Source organism: Strix uralensis, chromosome 15 (assembly GCF_047716275.1).
Source record: "Strix uralensis isolate ZFMK-TIS-50842 chromosome 15, bStrUra1, whole genome shotgun sequence".
NCBI classification, from domain to species: Eukaryota; Metazoa; Chordata; class Aves; order Strigiformes; family Strigidae; genus Strix; species Strix uralensis.
This window is the reverse complement of record NC_133986.1, coordinates 5360936-5381388: the sequence shown is the minus strand read 5'-3', so window position 1 is coordinate 5381388 and position 20453 is coordinate 5360936.

The following is a 20453-nucleotide window of genomic DNA, read 5'->3' as shown; positions in this document are numbered from 1 at the left end:
TTAGGGTTAAGGGGGGGTTACGGTTAGGGTTAGGGTTAGGAGTTAGGTTTAGCGTTTAGAGTTAGGGTTAGCGTTTAGGGTTAGGGTTTAGGGTTACGGTTACGGTTAGGGGCATAGGGTTAGGTTTAGGCTTATGGTTAGGTTTTGAGGGTCAGGTGTAGGGTTAGGGTTAGGGGTTAGGGTTAACGGGGGTTACGGTTAGGGTTAGGGTTAGGAGTTAGGCTTAGCGTTTAGAGTTAGGGTTAGCGTTTAGGCTTAGGGTTTAGGGTTACGGTTACGGTTAGGGGCATAGGGTTAGGTTTAGCCTTATGGTTAGGTTTTGAGGGTTCGGTGTAGGGTTAGGGGTTAGGGTTAAGGGGGGGTTACGGTTAGGGTTAGGGTTAGGAGTTAGGGTTAGCGTTAGGAGTTAGGGTTAGCGTTTAGGGTTAGGGTTTAGGGTTACGGTTACGGTTAGGGGCATAGGGTTAGGTTTAGGCTTATGGTTAGGTTTTGAGGGTCAGGTGTAGGGTTAGGGTTAGGGGTTAGGGTTAACGGGGGGTTACGGTTAGGGTTAGGGTTAGGAGTTAGGGTTAGCGTTTAGAGTTAGGGTTAGCGTTTAGGGTTAGGGTTTAGGGTTACGGTTACGGTTAGGGAGATAGGGTTAGGTTTAGCCTTATGGTTAGGTTTTGAGGGTTCGGTGTAGGGTTAGGGGTTAGGGTTAAGGGGGGGTTACGGTTAGGGTTAGGGTTAGGAGTTAGGGTTAGCGTTAGGAGTTAGGGTTAGCGTTTAGGGTTAGGGTTTAGGGTTAGGGTTACGGTTAGGGGCATAGGGTTAGGTCTAGGGTTATGGTTTGTTTTTAAGGGTTATATCTAGGGTTAGGTTTAGGGGTTGGTCTTAAAGGGGGGTTAGGGTTAGGAGTTAGGGTTAGCGTTAGGAGTTAGGGTTAGCGTTTAGGCTTAGGGTTTAGGGTTACGGTTACGGTTAGGGACATAGGGTTAGGTTTAGGCTTATGGTTAGGTTTTGAGGGTTAGGTGTAGGTGTAGGGTTAGGGGTTAGGGTTAAGGGGGGGTTACTGTTAGGGTTAGGGTTAGGAGTTAGGGTTAGCGTTAGGAGTTAGGGTTAGCGTTTAGGGTTAGGGTTTAGGGTTACTGTTACGGTTAGGGGCATAGGGTTAGGTTTAGGCTTATGGTTAGGTTTTGAGGGTCAGGTGTAGTGTTAGGGTTAGGGGTTAGGGTTAACGGGGGGTTACGGTTAGGGTTAGGGTTAGGAGTTAGGGTTAGCGTTTAGAGTTAGGGTTAGCGTTTAGGGTTAGGGTTTAGGGTTACGGTTACGGTTAGGGGCATAGGGTTAGGTTTAGCCTTATGGTTAGGTTTAGAGGGTTCGGTGTAGGGTTAGGGGTTAGGGTTAAGGGGGGGTTACGGTTAGGGTTAGGGTTAGGAGTTAGGGTTAGCGTTAGGAGTTAGGGTTAGCGTTTAGGGTTAGGGTTTAGGGTTAGGGTTACGGTTAGGGGCATAGGGTTAGGTTTAGCCTTATGGTTAGGTTTTGAGGGTTCGGTGTAGGGTTAGGGGTTAGGGTTAAGGGGGGGTTAGGGTTAGGGTTAGGAGTTAGGGTTAGCGTTAGGAGTTTGGGTTAGCGTTTAGGCTTAGGGTTTAGGGTTACGGTTACGGTTAGGGACATAAGGTTAGGTTTAGGCTTATGGTTAGGTTTTGAGGGTCAGGTGTAGGGGTAGGGTTAGGGGTTAGGTTTAAGGGGAGGTTACGGTTAGGGTTAGGGTTAGGAGTTAGGGTTAGCGTTAGGAGTTAGGGTTAGCGTTTAGGGTTAGGGTTTAGGGTTACGGTTACGGTTAGGGGCATAGGGTTAGGTTTAGGCTTATGGTTAGGTTTTGAGGATCAGGTGTAGGGTTAGGGTTAGGGGTTAGTGTTAACGGGGGGTTACGGTTAGGGTTAGGGTTAGGAGTTAGGGTTAGCGTTAGGAGTTAGGGTTAGCGTTTAGGGTTAGGGTTTAGGGTTAGGCTTACGGTTAGGGGCATAGGGTTAGGTCTAGGGTTATGGTTTGTTTTTAAGGGTTATATCTAGAGTTAGGTTTAGGGGTTGGGCTTAAGGGGGGGTTAGGGTTAGGGTTAGGAGTTAGGGTTAGCGTTAGGAGTTAGGGTTAGCATTTAGGCTTAGGGTTTAGGGTTACGGTTACGGTTAGGGAGATAGGGTTAGGTTTAGGCTTATGGTTAGGTTTTGAGGGTTAGGTGTAGGGGTAGGGTTAGGGGTTAGGGTTAAGGGGGGGTTACGGTTAGGGTTAGGGTTAGGAGTTAGGGTTAGCGTTAGGAGTTAGGGTTAGCGTTTAGGGTTAGGGTTTAGGGTTACGGTTACGGTTAGGGGCATAGGGTTAGGTTTAGGCTTATGGTTAGGTTTTGAGGGTAAGGTGTAGGGTTAGGGTTAGGGGTTAGTGTTAACGGGGGGTTACCGTTAGGGTTAGGGTTAGGAGTTAGGGTTAGCGTTTAGAGTTAGGGTTAGCGTTTAGGGTTAGGGTTTAGGGTTACGGTTACGGTTAGGGGCATAGGGTTAGGTTTAGCCTTATGTTTAGGTTTTGAGGGTTCGGTGTAGGGTTACGGGTTAGGGTTAAGGGGGGGTTACGGTTAGGGTTAGGGTTAGGAGTTAGGGTTAGCGTTAGGAGTTAGGGTTAGCGTTTAGGGTTAGGGTTTAGGGTTACGGTTACGGTTAGGGTTATAGGGTTAGGTCTAGGGTTATGGTTTGTTTTTAAGGGTTATATCTAGGGTTAGGTTTAGGGGTTGGGCTTAAGGGGGGGTTAGGGTTAGGGTTAGGAGTTAGGGTTAGCGTTAGGAGTTAGGGTTAGCGTTTAGGCTTAGGGTTTAGGGTTACGGTTACGGTTAGGGACATAGGGTTAGGTTTAGGCTTATAGTTAGGTTTTGAGGGTTAGGGGTAGGGTTAGGGGTTAGGGTTAAGGGGGGGTTACGGTTAGGGTTAGGGTTAGGAGTTAGGGTTAGCGTTAGGAGTTAGGGTTAGCGTTTAGGGTTAGGGTTTAGGGTTACGGTTACGGTTAGGGGCATAGGGTTAGGTTTAGCCTTATGGTTAGGTTTTGAGGGTTATATCTAGGGTTAGGTTTAGGGGTTGGGCTTAAGGGGGGGTTAGGGTTAGGGTTAGGATTTAGGGTTAGCGTTAGGAGTTAGGGTTAGCGTTTAGGGTTAGGGTTTAGGGTTAGGGTTACGGTTAGGGGCATAGGGTTAGGTTTAGCCTTATGGTTAGGTTTTGAGGGTTCGGTGTAGGGTTAGGGGTTAGGGTTAAGGGGGGGTTACGGTTAGGGTTAGGGTTAGGAGTTAGGGTTAGCGTTAGGAGTTAGGGTTAGCGTTTAGGGTTAGGGTTTAGGGTTAGGGTTACGGTTAGGGTTATAGGGTTAGGTCTAGGGTTATGGTTTGTTTTTAAGGGTTATATCTAGGGTTAGGTTTTGGGGGTTGGGCTTAAGGGGGGGTTAGGGTTAGGGTTAGGAGTTAGGGTTAGCGTTAGGAGTTAGGGTTAGCGTTTAGGGTTAGGGTTTAGGGTTACGGTTACGGTTAGGGACATAGGGTTAGGTTTAGGCTTATAGTTAGGTTTTGAGGGTTCGGTGTAGGGTTAGGGGTTAGGGTTAAGGGGGGGTTACGGTTAGGGTTAGGGTTAGGAGTTAGGGTTAGCGTTAGGAGTTAGGGTTAGCGTTTAGGGTTAGGGTTTAGGGTTAGGGTTACGGTTAGGGGCATAGGGTTAGGTTTAGGCTTATGGTTAGGTTTTGAGGGTCAGGTGTAGGGTTAGGGTTAGGGGTTAGGGTTAACGGGGGGTTACGGTTAGGGTTAGGGTTAGGGTTAGCGTTAGGAGTTAGGGTTAGCGTTTAGGGTTAGGGTTTAGGGTTAGGGTTACGGTTAGGGGCATAGGGTTAGGTTTAGCCTTATGGTTAGGTTTTGAGGGTTCGGTGTAGGGTTAGGGGTTAGGGTTAAGGGGGGGTTACGGTTAGGGTTAGGGTTAGGAGTTAGGGTTAGCGTTAGGAGTTAGGGTTAGCGTTTAGGGTTAGGGTTTAGGGTTACGGTTACGGTTAGGGGCATAGGGTTAGGTTTAGGCTTATGGTTAGGTTTTGAGGGTCAGGTGTAGGGTTAGGGTTAGGGGTTAGGGTTAACGGGGGGTTACGGTTAGGGTTAGGGTTAGGAGTTAGGGTTAGCGTTTAGAGTTAGGGTTAGCGTTTAGGGTTAGGGTTTAGGGTTACGGTTACGGTTAGGGGCATAGGGTTAGGTTTAGCCTTATGGTTAGGTTTTGAGGGTTCGGTGTAGGGTTAGGGGTTAGGGTTAAGGGGGGGTTACGGTTAGGGTTAGGAGTTAGGGTTAGCGTTAGGAGTTAGGGTTAGCGTTTAGGGTTAGGGTTTAGGGTTAGGGTTACGGTTAGGGTTATAGGGTTAGGTCTAGGGTTATGGTTTGTTTTTAAGGGTTATATCTAGGGTTAGGTTTAGGGGTTGGGCTTAAGGGGGGGTTAGGGTTAGGGTTAGGAGTTAGGGTTAGCGTTAGGAGTTCGGGTTAGCGTTTAGGGTTAGGGTTTAGGGTTACGGTTACGGTTAGGGACATAGGGTTAGGTTTAGGCTTATAGTTAGGTTTTGAGGGTTAGGTGTAGGGGTAGTGTTAGGGGTTAGGGTTAAGGGGGGGTTACGGTTAGGGTTAGGGTTAGGAGTTAGGGTTAGCGTTAGGAGTTAGGGTTAGCGTTTAGGGTTAGGGTTTAGGGTTACGGTTACGGTTAGGGACATAGGGTTAGGTTTAGGCTTATGGTTAGGTTTTGAGGGTCAGGTGTAGGGTTAGGGTTAGGGGTTAGGGTTAACGGGGGTTTACGGTTAGGGTTAGGGTTAGGAGTTAGGGTTAGCGTTTAGAGTTAGGGTTAGCGTTTAGGGTTAGGGTTTAGGGTTACGGTTACGGTTAGGGGCATAGGGTTAGGTTTATCCTTATGGTTAGGTTTTGAGGGTTCGGTGTAGGGTTAGGGGTTTGGGTTAAGGGGGGGTTACAGTTAGGGTTAGCGTTAGGAGTTAGGGTTAGCGTTTAGGGTTAGGGTTTAGGGTTACGGTTACGGTTAGGGGCATAGGGTTAGGTCTAAGGTTATGGTTTGTTTTTAAGGGTTATATCTAGGGTTAGGTTTAGGGGTTGGGCTTAAGGGGGGGTTAGGGTTAGGGTTAGGAGTTAGGGTTAGCGTTAGGAGTTAGGGTTAGCGTTTAGGGTTAGGGTTTAGGGTTACGGTTACGGTTAGGGGCATAGGGTTAGGTTTAGGCTTATGGTTAGGTTTTGAGGGTCAGGTGTAGGGTTAGGGTTAGGGGTTAGGGTTAACGGGGGTTACGGTTAGGGTTAGGGTTAGGAGTTAGGCTTAGCGTTTAGAGTTAGGGTTAGCGTTTAGGGTTAGGGTTTAGGGTTACGGTTACGGTTAGGGGCATAGGGTTAGGTTTAGCCTTATGGTTAGGTTTTGAGGGTTCGGTGTAGGGTTAGGGGTTAGGGTTAAGGGGGGGTTACGGTTAGGGTTAGGGTTAGGAGTTAGGGTTAGCGTTAGGAGTTAGGGTTAGCGTTTAGGGTTAGGGTTTAGGGTTACGGTTACGGTTAGGGGCATAGGGTTAGGTTTAGGCTTATGGTTAGGTTTTGAGGGTCAGGTGTAGGGTTAGGGTTAGGGGTTAGGGTTAACGGGGGGTTACGGTTAGGGTTAGGGTTAGGAGTTAGGGTTAGCGTTTAGAGTTAGGGTTAGCGTTTAGGGTTAGGGTTTAGGGTTAGGGTTACGGTTAGGGGCATAGGGTTAGGTTTAGCCTTATGGTTAGGTTTTGAGGGTTAGCTGTAGGGTTAGGGGTTAGGGTTAAGGGGGGGTTACGGTTAGGGTTAGGGTTAGGAGTTAGGGTTAGCGTTAGGAGTTAGGGTTAGCGTTTAGGGTTAGGGTTTAGGGTTAGGGTTACGGTTAGGGGCATAGGGTTAGGTCTAGGGTTATGGTTTGTTTTTAAGGGTTATATCTAGGGTTAGGTTTAGGGGTTGGTCTTAAAGGGGGGTTAGGGTTAGGAGTTAGGGTTAGCGTTAGGAGTTAGGGTTAGCGTTTAGGCTTAGGGTTTAGGGTTACGGTTACGGTTAGGGACATAGGGTTAGGTTTAGGCTTATGGTTAGGTTTTGAGGGTTAGGTGTAGGTGTAGGGTTAGGGGTTAGGGTTAAGGGGGGGTTACTGTTAGGGTTAGGGTTAGGAGTTAGGGTTAGCGTTAGGAGTTAGGGTTAGCGTTTAGGGTTAGGGTTTAGGGTTACTGTTACGGTTAGGGGCATAGGGTTAGGTTTAGGCTTATGGTTAGGTTTTGAGGGTCAGGTGTAGGGTTAGGGTTAGGGGTTAGGGTTAACGGGGGGTTACGGTTAGGGTTAGGGTTAGGAGTTAGGGTTAGCGTTTAGAGTTAGGGTTAGCGTTTAGGGTTAGGGTTTAGGGTTACGGTTACGGTTAGGGGCATAGGGTTAGGTTTAGCCTTATGGTTAGGTTTAGAGGGTTCGGTGTAGGGTTAGGGGTTAGGGTTAAGGGGGGGTTAGGGTTAGGGTTAGGAGTTAGGGTTAGCGTTAGGAGTTAGGGTTAGCATTTAGGCTTAGGGTTTAGGGTTACGGTTAGGGAGATAGGGTTAGGTTTAGGCTTATGGTTAGGTTTTGAGGGTTAGGTGTAGGGGTAGGGTTAGGGGTTAGGGTTAACGGGGGGTTACGGTTAGGGTTAGGGTTAGGAGTTAGGGTTAGCGTTTAGAGTTAGGGTTAGCGTTTAGGGTTAGGGTTTAGGGTTACGGTTACGGTTAGGGGCATAGGGTTAGGTTTAGCCTTATGGTTAGGTTTAGAGGGTTCGGTGTAGGGTTAGGGGTTAGGGTTAAGGGGGGGTTACGGTTAGGGTTAGGGTTAGGAGTTAGGGTTAGCGTTAGGAGTTAGGGTTAGCGTTTAGGGTTAGGGTTTAGGGTTAGGGTTACGGTTAGGGGCATAGGGTTAGGTTTAGCCTTATGGTTAGGTTTTGAGGGTTCGGTGTAGGGTTAGGGGTTAGGGTTAAGGGGGGGTTAGGGTTAGGGTTAGGAGTTAGGGTTAGCGTTAGGAGTTAGGGTTAGCGTTTAGGCTTAGGGTTTAGGGTTACGGTTACGGTTAGGGACATAAGGTTAGGTTTAGGCTTATGGTTAGGTTTTGAGGGTCAGGTGTAGGGGTAGGGTTAGGGGTTAGGTTTAAGGGGAGGTTACGGTTAGGGTTAGGGTTAGGAGTTAGGGTTAGCGTTAGGAGTTAGGGTTAGCGTTTAGGGTTAGGGTTTAGGGTTACGGTTACGGTTAGGGGCATAGGGTTAGGTTTAGGCTTATGGTTAGGTTTTGAGGATCAGGTGTAGGGTTAGGGTTAGGGGTTAGTGTTAACGGGGGGTTACGGTTAGGGTTAGGGTTAGGAGTTAGGGTTAGCGTTAGGAGTTAGGGTTAGCGTTTAGGGTTAGGGTTTAGGGTTAGGCTTACGGTTAGGGGCATAGGGTTAGGTCTAGGGTTATGGTTTGTTTTTAAGGGTTATATCTAGAGTTAGGTTTAGGGGTTGGGCTTAAGGGGGGGTTAGGGTTAGGGTTAGGAGTTAGGGTTAGCGTTAGGAGTTAGGGTTAGCATTTAGGCTTAGGGTTTAGGGTTACGGTTACGGTTAGGGAGATAGGGTTAGGTTTAGGCTTATGGTTAGGTTTTGAGGGTTAGGTGTAGGGGTAGGGTTAGGGGTTAGGGTTAAGGGGGGGTTACGGTTAGGGTTAGGGTTAGGAGTTAGGGTTAGCGTTAGGAGTTAGGGTTAGCGTTTAGGGTTAGGGTTTAGGGTTACGGTTACGGTTAGGGGCATAGGGTTAGGTTTAGGCTTATGGTTAGGTTTTGAGGGTAAGGTGTAGGGTTAGGGTTAGGGGTTAGTGTTAACGGGGGGTTACGGTTAGGGTTAGGGTTAGGAGTTAGGGTTAGCGTTTAGAGTTAGGGTTAGCGTTTAGGGTTAGGGTTTAGGGTTACGGTTACGGTTAGGGGCATAGGGTTAGGTTTAGCCTTATGTTTAGGTTTTGAGGGTTCGGTGTAGGGTTACGGGTTAGGGTTAAGGGGGGGTTACGGTTAGGGTTAGGGTTAGGAGTTAGGGTTAGCGTTAGGAGTTAGGGTTAGCGTTTAGGGTTAGGGTTTAGGGTTAGGGTTACGGTTAGGGTTATTGGGTTAGGTCTAGGGTTATGGTTTGTTTTTTAGGGTTATATCTAGGGTTAGGTTTAGGGGTTGGGCTTAAGGGGGGGTTAGGGTTAGGGTTAGGAGTTAGGGTTAGCGTTAGGAGTTAGGGTTAGCGTTTAGGCTTAGGGTTTAGGGTTACGGTTACGGTTAGGGACATAGGGTTAGGTTTAGGCTTATAGTTAGGTTTTGAGGGTTAGGGGTAGGGTTAGGGGTTAGGGTTAAGGGGGGGTTACGGTTAGGGTTAGGGTTAGGAGTTAGGGTTAGCGTTAGGAGTTAGGGTTAGCGTTTAGGGTTAGGGTTTAGGGTTACGGTTACGGTTAGGGGCATAGGGTTAGGTCTAGGGTTATGGTTTGTTTTTAAGGGTTATATCTAGGGTTAGGTTTAGGGGTTGGGTTTAAGGGGGGGTTAGGGTTAGGGTTAGGATTTAGGGTTAGCGTTAGGAGTTAGGGTTAGCGTTTAGGGTTAGGGTTTAGGGTTAGGGTTACGGTTAGGGGCATAGGGTTAGGTTTAGCCTTATGGTTAGGTTTTGAGGGTTCGGTGTAGGGTTAGGGGTTAGGGTTAAGGGGGGGTTACGGTTAGGGTTAGGGTTAGGAGTTAGGGTTAGCGTTAGGAGTTAGGGTTAGCGTTTAGGGTTAGGGTTTAGGGTTAGGGTTACGGTTAGGGTTATAGGGTTAGGTCTAGGGTTATGGTTTGTTTTTAAGGGTTATATCTAGGGTTAGTTTTTGGGGGTTGGGCTTAAGGGGGGGTTAGGGTTAGGAGTTAGGGTTAGCGTTAGGAGTTAGGGTTAGCGTTTAGGGTTAGGGTTTAGGGTTACGGTTACGGTTAGGGACATAGGGTTAGGTTTAGGCTTATAGTTAGGTTTTGAGGGTTCGGTGTAGGGTTAGGGGTTAGGGTTAAGGGGGGGTTACGGTTAGGGTTAGGGTTAGGAGTTAGGGTTAGCGTTAGGAGTTAGGGTTAGCGTTTAGGGTTAGGGTTTAGGGTTAGGGTTACGGTTAGGGGCATAGGGTTAGGTTTAGGCTTATGGTTAGGTTTTGAGGGTCAGGTGTAGGGTTAGGGTTAGGGGTTAGGGTTAACGGGGGGTTACGGTTAGGGTTAGGGTTAGCGTTAGGAGTTAGGGTTAGCGTTTAGGGTTAGGGTTTAGGGTTAGGGTTACGGTTAGGGGCATAGGGTTAGGTTTAGCCTTATGGTTAGGTTTTGAGGGTTCGGTGTAGGGTTAGGGGTTAGGGTTAAGGGGGGGTTACGGTTAGGGTTAGGGTTAGGAGTTAGGGTTAGCGTTAGGAGTTAGGGTTAGCGTTTAGGGTTAGGGTTTAGGGTTACGGTTACGGTTAGGGGCATAGGGTTAGGTTTAGGCTTATGGTTAGGTTTTGAGGGTCAGGTGTAGGGTTAGGGTTAGGGGTTAGGGTTAACGGGGGGTTACGGTTAGGGTTAGGGTTAGGAGTTAGGGTTAGCGTTTAGAGTTAGGGTTAGCGTTTAGGGTTAGGGTTTAGGGTTACGGTTACGGTTAGGGGCATAGGGTTAGGTTTAGCCTTATGGTTAGGTTTTGAGGGTTCGGTGTAGGGTTAGGGGTTAGGGTTAAGGGGGGGTTACGGTTAGGGTTAGGAGTTAGGGTTAGCGTTAGGAGTTAGGGTTAGCGTTTAGGGTTAGGGTTTAGGGTTAGGGTTACGGTTAGGGTTATAGGGTTAGGTCTAGGGTTATGGTTTGTTTTTAAGGGTTATATCTAGGGTTAGGTTTAGGGGTTGGGCTTAATGGGGGGTTAGGGTTAGGGTTAGGAGTTAGGGTTAGCGTTAGGAGTTAGGGTTAGCGTTTAGGGTTAGGGTTTAGGGTTACGGTTACGGTTAGGGACATAGGGTTAGGTTTAGGCTTATAGTTAGGTTTTGAGGGTTAGGTGTAGGGGTAGGGTTAGGGGTTAGGGTTAAGGGGGGGTTACGGTTAGGTTTAGGGTTAGGAGTTAGGGTTAGCGTTAGGAGTTAGGGTTAGCGTTTAGGGTTAGGGTTTAGGGTTACGGTTACGGTTAGGGACATAGGGTTAGGTTTAGGCTTATGGTTAGGTTTTGAGGGTCAGGTGTAGGGTTAGGGTTAGGGGTTAGGGTTAACGGGGGTTTACGGTTAGGGTTAGGGTTAGGAGTTAGGGTTAGCGTTTAGAGTTAGGGTTAGCGTTTAGGGTTAGGGTTTAGGGTTACGGTTACGGTTAGGGGCATAGGGTTAGGTTTAGCCTTATGGTTAGGTTTTGAGAGTTCGGTGTAGGGTTAGGGGTTTGGGTTAAGGGGGGGTTACGGTTAGGGTTAGGATTAGGAGTTAGGGTTAGCGTTAGGAGTTAGGGTTAGCGTTTAGGGTTAGGGTTTAGGGTTACGGTTACGGTTAGGGGCATAGGGTTAGGTTTAGGCTTATGGTTAGGTTTTGAGGGTCAGGTGTAGGGTTAGGGTTAGGGGTTAGGGTTAACGGGGGGTTACGGTTAGGGTTAGGAGTTAGGGATAGCGTTAGGAGTTAGGGTTAGCGTTTAGGGTTAGGGTTTAGGGTTAGGCTTACGGTTAGGGGCATAGGGTTAGGTCTAGGGTTATGGTTTGTTTTTAAGGGTTATATCTAGAGTTAGGTTTAGGGGTTGGGCTTAAGGGGGGGTTAGGGTTAGGGTTAGGAGTTAGGGTTAGCGTTAGGAGTTAGGGTTAGCGTTTAGGCTTAGGGTTTAGGGTTACGGTTACGGTTAGGGAGATAGGGTTAGGTTTAGGCTTATGGTTAGGATTTGAGGGTTAGGGGTAGGGTTAGGGGTTAGGGTTAAGGGGGGGTTACGGTTAGGGTTAGGGTTAGGAGTTAGGGTTAGCGTTTAGGGTTAGGGTTTAGGGTTACGGTTACGGTTAGGGGCATAGGGTTAGGTTTAGGCTTATGGTTAGGTTTTGAGGGTCAGGTGTAGGGTTAGGGTTAGGGGTTAGGGTTAACGGGGGGTTACGGTTAGGGTTAGGGTTAGGAGTTAGGGTTAGCGTTTAGAGTTAGGGTTAGCGTTTAGGGTTAGGGTTTAGGGTTACGGTTACGGTTAGGGGCATAGGTTAGGTTTAGCCTTATGGTTAGGTTTTGAGGGTTCGGTGTAGGGTTAGGGGTTAGGGTTAAGGGGGGGTTACGGTTAGGGTTAGGGTTAGGAGTTAGGGTTAGCGTTAGGAGTTAGGGTTAGCGTTTAGGGTTAGGGTTTAGGGTTAGGGTTACGGTTAGGGTTATAGGGTTATGTCTAGGGTTATGGTTTGTTTTTAAGGGTTATATCTAGGGTTAGGTTTAGGGGTTGGGCTTAAGGGGGGGTTAGGGTTAGGAGTTAGGGTTAGCGTTAGGAGTTAGGGTTAGCGTTTAGGGTTAGGGTTTAGGGTTATGGTTACGGTTAGGGACATAGGTTTAGGTTTAGGCTTATAGTTAGGTTTTGAGGGTTAGGTGTAGGGGTAGGGTTAGGGGTTAGGGTTAAGGGGGGGTTACGGTTAGGGTTAGGGTTAGGAGTTAGGGTTAGCGTTAGGAGTTAGGGTTAGCGTTTAGGGTTAGGGTTTAGGGTTAGGGTTACGGTTAGGGGCATAGGGTTAGGTCTAGGGTTATGGTTTGTTTTTAAGGGTTATATCTAGGGTTAGGTTTAGGGGTTGGGCTTAAGGGGGGGTTAGGGTTAGGAGTTAGGGTTAGCGTTAGGAGTTAGGGTTAGCGTTTAGGGTTAGGGTTTAGGGTTACGGTTACGGTTAGGGGCATAGGGTTAGGTTTAGGCTTATGGTTAGGTTTTGAGGGTCAGGTGTAGGGTTAGGGTTAGGGGTTAGGGTTAACGGGGGGTTACGGTTAGGGTTAGGGTTAGGAGTTAGGGTTAGCGTTTAGAGTTAGGGTTAGCGTTTAGGGTTAGGGTTTAGGGTTACGGTTACGGTTAGGGTTATAGGGTTAGGTCTAGGGTTATGGTTTGTTTTTAAGGGTTATATCTAGGGTTAGGTTTAGGGGTTGGGCTTAAGGGGGGGTTAGGGTTAGGGTTAGGAGTTAGGGTTAGCGTTAGGAGTTAGGGTTAGCGTTTAGGCTTAGGGTTTAGGGTTACGGTTACGGTTAGGGACATAGGGTTAGGTTTAGGCTTATAGTTAGGTTTTGAGGGTTAGGGGTAGGGTTAGGGGTTAGGGTTAAGGGGGGGTTACGGTTAGGGTTAGGGTTAGGAGTTAGGGTTAGCGTTAGGAGTTAGGGTTAGCGTTTAGGGTTAGGGTTTAGGGTTACGGTTACGGTTAGGGGCATAGGGTTAGGTTTAGCCTTATGGTTAGGTTTTGAGGGTTATATCTAGGGTTAGGTTTAGGGGTTGGGCTTAAGGGGGGGTTAGGGTTAGGGTTAGGATTTAGGGTTAGCGTTAGGAGTTAGGGTTAGCGTTTAGGGTTAGGGTTTAGGGTTAGGGTTACGGTTAGGGGCATAGGGTTAGGTTTAGCCTTATGGTTAGGTTTTGAGGGTTCGGTGTAGGGTTAGGGGTTAGGGTTAAGGGGGGGTTACGGTTAGGGTTAGGGTTAGGAGTTAGGGTTAGCGTTAGGAGTTAGGGTTAGCGTTTAGGGTTAGGGTTTAGGGTTAGGGTTACGGTTAGGGTTATAGGGTTAGGTCTAGGGTTATGGTTTGTTTTTAAGGGTTATATCTAGGGTTAGGTTTTGGGGGTTGGGCTTAAGGGGGGGTTAGGGTTAGGGTTAGGAGTTAGGGTTAGCGTTAGGAGTTAGGGTTAGCGTTTAGGGTTAGGGTTTAGGGTTACGGTTACGGTTAGGGACATAGGGTTAGGTTTAGGCTTATAGTTAGGTTTTGAGGGTTCGGTGTAGGGTTAGGGGTTAGGGTTAAGGGGGGGTTACGGTTAGGGTTAGGGTTAGGAGTTAGGGTTAGCGTTAGGAGTTAGGGTTAGCGTTTAGGGTTAGGGTTTAGGGTTAGGGTTACGGTTAGGGGCATAGGGTTAGGTTTAGGCTTATGGTTAGGTTTTGAGGGTCAGGTGTAGGGTTAGGGTTAGGGGTTAGGGTTAACGGGGGGTTACGGTTAGGGTTAGGGTTAGGGTTAGCGTTAGGAGTTAGGGTTAGCGTTTAGGGTTAGGGTTTAGGGTTAGGGTTACGGTTAGGGGCATAGGGTTAGGTTTAGCCTTATGGTTAGGTTTTGAGGGTTCGGTGTAGGGTTAGGGGTTAGGGTTAAGGGGGGGTTACGGTTAGGGTTAGGGTTAGGAGTTAGGGTTAGCGTTAGGAGTTAGGGTTAGCGTTTAGGGTTAGGGTTTAGGGTTACGGTTACGGTTAGGGGCATAGGGTTAGGTTTAGGCTTATGGTTAGGTTTTGAGGGTCAGGTGTAGGGTTAGGGTTAGGGGTTAGGGTTAACGGGGGGTTACGGTTAGGGTTAGGGTTAGGAGTTAGGGTTAGCGTTTAGAGTTAGGGTTAGCGTTTAGGGTTAGGGTTTAGGGTTACGGTTACGGTTAGGGGCATAGGGTTAGGTTTAGCCTTATGGTTAGGTTTTGAGGGTTCGGTGTAGGGTTAGGGGTTAGGGTTAAGGGGGGGTTACGGTTAGGGTTAGGAGTTAGGGTTAGCGTTAGGAGTTAGGGTTAGCGTTTAGGGTTAGGGTTTAGGGTTAGGGTTACGGTTAGGGTTATAGGGTTAGGTCTAGGGTTATGGTTTGTTTTTAAGGGTTATATCTAGGGTTAGGTTTAGGGGTTGGGCTTAAGGGGGGGTTAGGGTTAGGGTTAGGAGTTAGGGTTAGCGTTAGGAGTTCGGGTTAGCGTTTAGGGTTAGGGTTTAGGGTTACGGTTACGGTTAGGGACATAGGGTTAGGTTTAGGCTTATAGTTAGGTTTTGAGGGTTAGGTGTAGGGGTAGTGTTAGGGGTTAGGGTTAAGGGGGGGTTACGGTTAGGGTTAGGGTTAGGAGTTAGGGTTAGCGTTAGGAGTTAGGGTTAGCGTTTAGGGTTAGGGTTTAGGGTTACGGTTACGGTTAGGGACATAGGGTTAGGTTTAGGCTTATGGTTAGGTTTTGAGGGTCAGGTGTAGGGTTAGGGTTAGGGGTTAGGGTTAACGGGGGTTTACGGTTAGGGTTAGGGTTAGGAGTTAGGGTTAGCGTTTAGAGTTAGGGTTAGCGTTTAGGGTTAGGGTTTAGGGTTACGGTTACGGTTAGGGGCATAGGGTTAGGTTTATCCTTATGGTTAGGTTTTGAGGGTTCGGTGTAGGGTTAGGGGTTTGGGTTAAGGGGGGGTTACAGTTAGGGTTAGCGTTAGGAGTTAGGGTTAGCGTTTAGGGTTAGGGTTTAGGGTTACGGTTACGGTTAGGGGCATAGGGTTAGGTCTAAGGTTATGGTTTGTTTTTAAGGGTTATATCTAGGGTTAGGTTTAGGGGTTGGGCTTAAGGGGGGGTTAGGGTTAGGGTTAGGAGTTAGGGTTAGCGTTAGGAGTTAGGGTTAGCGTTTAGGGTTAGGGTTTAGGGTTACGGTTACGGTTAGGGGCATAGGGTTAGGTTTAGGCTTATGGTTAGGTTTTGAGGGTCAGGTGTAGGGTTAGGGTTAGGGGTTAGGGTTAACGGGGGTTACGGTTAGGGTTAGGGTTAGGAGTTAGGCTTAGCGTTTAGAGTTAGGGTTAGCGTTTAGGGTTAGGGTTTAGGGTTACGGTTACGGTTAGGGGCATAGGGTTAGGTTTAGCCTTATGGTTAGGTTTTGAGGGTTCGGTGTAGGGTTAGGGGTTAGGGTTAAGGGGGGGTTACGGTTAGGGTTAGGGTTAGGAGTTAGGGTTAGCGTTAGGAGTTAGGGTTAGCGTTTAGGGTTAGGGTTTAGGGTTACGGTTACGGTTAGGGGCATAGGGTTAGGTTTAGGCTTATGGTTAGGTTTTGAGGGTCAGGTGTAGGGTTAGGGTTAGGGGTTAGGGTTAACGGGGGGTTACGGTTAGGGTTAGGGTTAGGAGTTAGGGTTAGCGTTTAGAGTTAGGGTTAGCGTTTAGGGTTAGGGTTTAGGGTTAGGGTTACGGTTAGGGGCATAGGGTTAGGTTTAGCCTTATGGTTAGGTTTTGAGGGTTAGCTGTAGGGTTAGGGGTTAGGGTTAAGGGGGGGTTACGGTTAGGGTTAGGGTTAGGAGTTAGGGTTAGCGTTAGGAGTTAGGGTTAGCGTTTAGGGTTAGGGTTTAGGGTTAGGGTTACGGTTAGGGGCATAGGGTTAGGTCTAGGGTTATGGTTTGTTTTTAAGGGTTATATCTAGGGTTAGGTTTAGGGGTTGGTCTTAAAGGGGGGTTAGGGTTAGGAGTTAGGGTTAGCGTTAGGAGTTAGGGTTAGCGTTTAGGCTTAGGGTTTAGGGTTACGGTTACGGTTAGGGACATAGGGTTAGGTTTAGGCTTATGGTTAGGTTTTGAGGGTTAGGTGTAGGTGTAGGGTTAGGGGTTAGGGTTAAGGGGGGGTTACTGTTAGGGTTAGGGTTAGGAGTTAGGGTTAGCGTTAGGAGTTAGGGTTAGCGTTTAGGGTTAGGGTTTAGGGTTACTGTTACGGTTAGGGGCATAGGGTTAGGTTTAGGCTTATGGTTAGGTTTTGAGGGTCAGGTGTAGGGTTAGGGTTAGGGGTTAGGGTTAACGGGGGGTTACGGTTAGGGTTAGGGTTAGGAGTTAGGGTTAGCGTTTAGAGTTAGGGTTAGCGTTTAGGGTTAGGGTTTAGGGTTACGGTTACGGTTAGGGGCATAGGGTTAGGTTTAGCCTTATGGTTAGGTTTAGAGGGTTCGGTGTAGGGTTAGGGGTTAGGGTTAAGGGGGGGTTAGGGTTAGGGTTAGGAGTTAGGGTTAGCGTTAGGAGTTAGGGTTAGCATTTAGGCTTAGGGTTTAGGGTTACGGTTAGGGAGATAGGGTTAGGTTTAGGCTTATGGTTAGGTTTTGAGGGTTAGGTGTAGGGGTAGGGTTAGGGGTTAGGGTTAACGGGGGGTTACGGTTAGGGTTAGGGTTAGGAGTTAGGGTTAGCGTTTAGAGTTAGGGTTAGCGTTTAGGGTTAGGGTTTAGGGTTACGGTTACGGTTAGGGGCATAGGGTTAGGTTTAGCCTTATGGTTAGGTTTAGAGGGTTCGGTGTAGGGTTAGGGGTTAGGGTTAAGGGGGGGTTACGGTTAGGGTTAGGGTTAGGAGTTAGGGTTAGCGTTAGGAGTTAGGGTTAGCGTTTAGGGTTAGGGTTTAGGGTTAGGGTTACGGTTAGGGGCATAGGGTTAGGTTTAGCCTTATGGTTAGGTTTTGAGGGTTCGGTGTAGGGTTAGGGGTTAGGGTTAAGGGGGGGTTAGGGTTAGGGTTAGGAGTTAGGGTTAGCGTTAGGAGTTAGGGTTAGCGTTTAGGCTTAGGGTTTAGGGTTACGGTTACGGTTAGGGACATAAGGTTAGGTTTAGGCTTATGGTTAGGTTTTGAGGGTCAGGTGTAGGGGTAGGGTTAGGGGTTAGGTTTAAGGGGAGGTTACGGTTAGGGTTAGGGTTAGGAGTTAGGGTTAGCGTTAGGAGTTAGGGTTAGCGTTTAGGGTTAGGGTTTAGGGTTACGGTTACGGTTAGGGGCATAGGGTTAGGTTTAGGCTTATGGTTAGGTTTTGAGGATCAGGTGTAGGGTTAGGGTTAGGGGTTAGTGTTAACGGGGGGTTACGGTTAGGGTTAGGGTTAGGAGTTAGGGTTAGCGTTAGGAGTTAGGGTTAGCGTTTAGGGTTAGGGTTTAGGGTTAGGCTTACGGTTAGGGGCATAGGGTTAGGTCTAGGGTTATGGTTTGTTTTTAAGGGTTATATCTAGAGTTAGGTTTAGGGGTTGGGCTTAAGGGGGGGTTAGGGTTAGGGTTAGGAGTTAGGGTTAGCGTTAGGAGTTAGGGTTAGCATTTAGGCTTAGGGTTTAGGGTTACGGTTACGGTTAGGGAGATAGGGTTAGGTTTAGGCTTATGGTTAGGTTTTGAGGGTTAGGTGTAGGGGTAGGGTTAGGGGTTAGGGTTAAGGGGGGGTTACGGTTAGGGTTAGGGTTAGGAGTTAGGGTTAGCGTTAGGAGTTAGGGTTAGCGTTTAGGGTTAGGGTTTAGGGTTACGGTTACGGTTAGGGGCATAGGGTTAGGTTTAGGCTTATGGTTAGGTTTTGAGGGTAAGGTGTAGGGTTAGGGTTAGGGGTTAGTGTTAACGGGGGGTTACGGTTAGGGTTAGGGTTAGGAGTTAGGGTTAGCGTTTAGAGTTAGGGTTAGCGTTTAGGGTTAGGGTTTAGGGTTACGGTTACGGTTAGGGGCATAGGGTTAGGTTTAGCCTTATGTTTAGGTTTTGAGGGTTCGGTGTAGGGTTACGGGTTAGGGTTAAGGGGGGGTTACGGTTAGGGTTAGGGTTAGGAGTTAGGGTTAGCGTTAGGAGTTAGGGTTAGCGTTTAGGGTTAGGGTTTAGGGTTAGGGTTACGGTTAGGGTTATTGGGTTAGGTCTAGGGTTATGGTTTGTTTTTTAGGGTTATATCTAGGGTTAGGTTTAGGGGTTGGGCTTAAGGGGGGGTTAGGGTTAGGGTTAGGAGTTAGGGTTAGCGTTAGGAGTTAGGGTTAGCGTTTAGGCTTAGGGTTTAGGGTTACGGTTACGGTTAGGGACATAGGGTTAGGTTTAGGCTTATAGTTAGGTTTTGAGGGTTAGGGGTAGGGTTAGGGGTTAGGGTTAAGGGGGGGTTACGGTTAGGGTTAGGGTTAGGAGTTAGGGTTAGCGTTAGGAGTTAGGGTTAGCGTTTAGGGTTAGGGTTTAGGGTTACGGTTACGGTTAGGGGCATAGGGTTAGGTCTAGGGTTATGGTTTGTTTTTAAGGGTTATATCTAGGGTTAGGTTTAGGGGTTGGGTTTAAGGGGGGGTTAGGGTTAGGGTTAGGATTTAGGGTTAGCGTTAGGAGTTAGGGTTAGCGTTTAGGGTTAGGGTTTAGGGTTAGGGTTACGGTTAGGGGCATAGGGTTAGGTTTAGCCTTATGGTTAGGTTTTGAGGGTTCGGTGTAGGGTTAGGGGTTAGGGTTAAGGGGGGGTTACGGTTAGGGTTAGGGTTAGGAGTTAGGGTTAGCGTTAGGAGTTAGGGTTAGCGTTTAGGGTTAGGGTTTAGGGTTAGGGTTACGGTTAGGGTTATAGGGTTAGGTCTAGGGTTATGGTTTGTTTTTAAGGGTTATATCTAGGGTTAGTTTTTGGGGGTTGGGCTTAAGGGGGGGTTAGGGTTAGGAGTTAGGGTTAGCGTTAGGAGTTAGGGTTAGCGTTTAGGGTTAGGGTTTAGGGTTACGGTTACGGTTAGGGACATAGGGTTAGGTTTAGGCTTATAGTTAGGTTTTGAGGGTTCGGTGTAGGGTTAGGGGTTAGGGTTAAGGGGGGGTTACGGTTAGGGTTAGGGTTAGGAGTTAGGGTTAGCGTTAGGAGTTAGGGTTAGCGTTTAGGGTTAGGGTTTAGGGTTAGGGTTACGGTTAGGGGCATAGGGTTAGGTTTAGGCTTATGGTTAGGTTTTGAGGGTCAGGTGTAGGGTTAGGGTTAGGGGTTAGGGTTAACGGGGGGTTACGGTTAGGGTTAGGGTTAGCGTTAGGAGTTAGGGTTAGCGTTTAGGGTTAGGGTTTAGGGTTAGGGTTACGGTTAGGGGCATAGGGTTAGGTTTAGCCTTATGGTTAGGTTTTGAGGGTTCGGTGTAGGGTTAGGGGTTAGGGTTAAGGGGGGGTTACGGTTAGGGTTAGGGTTAGGAGTTAGGGTTAGCGTTAGGAGTTAGGGTTAGCGTTTAGGGTTAGGGTTTAGGGTTACGGTTACGGTTAGGGGCATAGGGTTAGGTTTAGGCTTATGGTTAGGTTTTGAGGGTCAGGTGTAGGGTTAGGGTTAGGGGTTAGGGTTAACGGGGGGTTACGGTTAGGGTTAGGGTTAGGAGTTAGGGTTAGCGTTTAGAGTTAGGGTTAGCGTTTAGGGTTAGGGTTTAGGGTTACGGTTACGGTTAGGGGCATAGGGTTAGGTTTAGCCTTATGGTTAGGTTTTGAGGGTTCGGTGTAGGGTTAGGGGTTAGGGTTAAGGGGGGGTTACGGTTAGGGTTAGGAGTTAGGGTTAGCGTTAGGAGTTAGGGTTAGCGTTTAGGGTTAGGGTTTAGGGTTAGGGTTACGGTTAGGGTTATAGGGTTAGGTCTAGGGTTATGGTTTGTTTTTAAGGGTTATATCTAGGGTTAGGTTTAGGGGTTGGGCTTAATGGGGGGTTAGGGTTAGGGTTAGGAGTTAGGGTTAGCGTTAGGAGTTAGGGTTAGCGTTTAGGGTTAGGGTTTAGGGTTACGGTTACGGTTAGGGACATAGGGTTAGGTTTAGGCTTATAGTTAGGTTTTGAGGGTTAGGTGTAGGGGTAGGGTTAGGGGTTAGGGTTAAGGGGGGGTTACGGTTAGGTTTAGGGTTAGGAGTTAGGGTTAGCGTTAGGAGTTAGGGTTAGCGTTTAGGGTTAGGGTTTAGGGTTACGGTTACGGTTAGGGACATAGGGTTAGGTTTAGGCTTATGGTTAGGTTTTGAGGGTCAGGTGTAGGGTTAGGGTTAGGGGTTAGGGTTAACGGGGGTTTACGGTTAGGGTTAGGGTTAGGAGTTAGGGTTAGCGTTTAGAGTTAGGGTTAGCGTTTAGGGTTAGGGTTTAGGGTTACGGTTACGGTTAGGGGCATAGGGTTAGGTTTAGCCTTATGGTTAGGTTTTGAGAGTTCGGTGTAGGGTTAGGGGTTTGGGTTAAGGGGGGGTTACGGTTAGGGTTAGGATTAGGAGTTAGGGTTAGCGTTAGGAGTTAGGGTTAGCGTTTAGGGTTAGGGTTTAGGGTTACGGTTACGGTTAGGGGCATAGGGTTAGGTTTAGGCTTATGGTTAGGTTTTGAGGGTCAGGTGTAGGGTTAGGGTTAGGGGTTAGGGTTAACGGGGGGTTACGGTTAGGGTTAGGAGTTAGGGATAGCGTTAGGAGTTAGGGTTAGCGTTTAGGGTTAGGGTTTAGGGTTAGGCTTACGGTTAGGGGCATAGGGTTAGGTCTAGGGTTATGGTTTGTTTTTAAGGGTTATATCTAGAGTTAGGTTTAGGGGTTGGGCTTAAGGGGGGGTTAGGGTTAGGGTTAGGAGTTAGGGTTAGCGTTAGGAGTTAGGGTTAGCGTTTAGGCTTAGGGTTTAGGGTTACGGTTACGGTTAGGGAGATAGGGTTAGGTTTAGGCTTATGGTTAGGATTTGAGGGTTAGGGGTAGGGTTAGGGGTTAGGGTTAAGGGGGGGTTACGGTTAGGGTTAGGGTTAGGAGTTAGGGTTAGCGTTTAGGGTTAGGGTTTAGGGTTACGGTTACGGTTAGGGGCATAGGGTTAGGTTTAGGCTTATGGTTAGGTTTTGAGGGTCAGGTGTAGGGTTAGGGTTAGGGGT